This window comes from Limulus polyphemus, unplaced genomic scaffold (genome assembly GCF_000517525.1).
Source record: "Limulus polyphemus unplaced genomic scaffold, Limulus_polyphemus-2.1.2 Scaffold634, whole genome shotgun sequence".
Classification (NCBI taxonomy): Eukaryota; Metazoa; Arthropoda; class Merostomata; order Xiphosura; family Limulidae; genus Limulus; species Limulus polyphemus.
Window position 1 is genome coordinate 20,774 of NW_013666244.1, and position 1,996 is coordinate 22,769.

The window sequence follows — 1,996 nt, forward strand, 5'->3', positions numbered from 1 at the left end:
GCAAAGCAACTTCATCTTGCTCTAATAACGTTTGAAAACTGATAAAGGAACATCCGTTTTTCATCAGTATCAAGTATGAGACATTGAAAATTTCAATCCAGTTATGTTTATTTGGTGAAAAATATGCTTGTGAAGTGTTTTCATATTTCTCACAAACTTTGCTTTTTTCAAATTTGTTTGTTTGTTTCAGAGCCAAGCCTCGTTGGGCTATTTGCTGTGCCCATCGCAAGGAATTAAACCCCGGGTTTTAGCGTTGTAAGTTCGTAGACTTACCGCTATCCCACGAGGGGACATTCAGATTTGTAGTTTTAGCAAAAATTGAAAACCATATTTACTTATTAGAAAGATTAAATAAAAAATATTGTTGAATGCTTAGCAAATAGGATGTTTTAGACTTTGTTGTTTTTTAAGTTAGTAGGTACATTGATGTGTTTTTTAGCTGTAATGTGAATAAGTAACATTAGCGATTATTTCAAAGTTTACTTTACAGTGTATAGTTTTAAATATGTATATATGAAGACATTTCACAGTTTTTCCTTTTACGTTTAACAGCAAAAATATATATCCAGGATTTAGGCTCTGTTTGCTGTTTTCCATATCTAAATATATACTTATATTTTGATTAAAAACTACATACATTTTAAACTATTTCTGCCTGATACATGCTTCCACGGTGGCTTAATGGTGAGTCTTAGGGATTATAATGCTAAAAATCGGGCTTCGATACCTGCAGTGAGCACAACACAGATAGCCCATTTGTGTAGCTTTGCGCTTTACAACAAACAAAAGCCTCATTTATTATTTGTATTTATTCAATATGTACATTTCGATGTATATTTGATACGTAGTGTTTAGTTTTTATTGGATAGATGGGTATGAAATGCCTGAACACTGATATTAAAATTTACTTAGTTAAAGTTGGATTTGTCCCTCAGTAGCACAGCGATATGTCTACGGACTTACAACGCTAGAATCCGGGTTTCGATACCCGTGGTGGACAGAGCACAGATAGCATATTGTGTAGCTTTGTGCTTAATTACAGAAAAAGTTGGATTAATTTTTGTGTGTATATATATATGTATGTATATATTATTTAGTAATTATTTTCGTAGCAAAATATATTTGAGAATCAAAAAGTTTTTTGTACTCGGCAGAAAATAACGATTATATAGCATGAAGTTTTATAACAATATATGCATATATATATATTTTAGAAATATTATAAAAGTTTTTCAATATTTGTTGTTTTTATATTTCAAACGTTAATTAAAATGTGGTCATTATGTATTGGCACTGTGGAAACTATGGTAAAAAAAATTCATCCAAGGTGTCATGATATAAAAGACTGTTTGGTTTAAATATTAGTGATTAATTTATATTTGTAAGTGAATATTTTATTTATTTTAAGTTTTTTTATAATAAGAGTTAAAAGCAGACGATTGTAGAAGGTTTTGCTAATAACTAATAGGTGTCACAATATAGAAAGTGGCCAGACGACTATGTAATAAAGATATGAATAGCGTGAGACGAGTGGGAAGCAGTAGACAGACAACAATAGACAGATAATAGCAAAAGAGAATACAGTGGTGTCACTTTAAGTACCGCAAAGGTGACAGGTCTAACGTTTAATATGTTAAAGTGAAACTAACAGAATAAAAAAAATAGATAAGAAGGATATATTTATTCCATCAAAGCGTGGTTCTAAAGTAATTGAATCAGCCTGGGTACAATTTGACAAAAGGAACAGAGTATCTCCAGAAGAAAGAAGGCCAAACGAATTACAGTAACTTGCGCCACATCTGTAAGTGAATCACACACAGAATACCAGTACGATAGTAATATAGAGAAGATAGTTTGACTTGTCAACTAAAATTCTAAAGTAATTGAATAGGCCTAAGTGGACTTTTGACAACAACAAGAAGAAACACTATATATAAATAGTGTTTATGATATGCCTGTAATCTCTATAGTGTGAAGACTTCGTTGTACATACGTT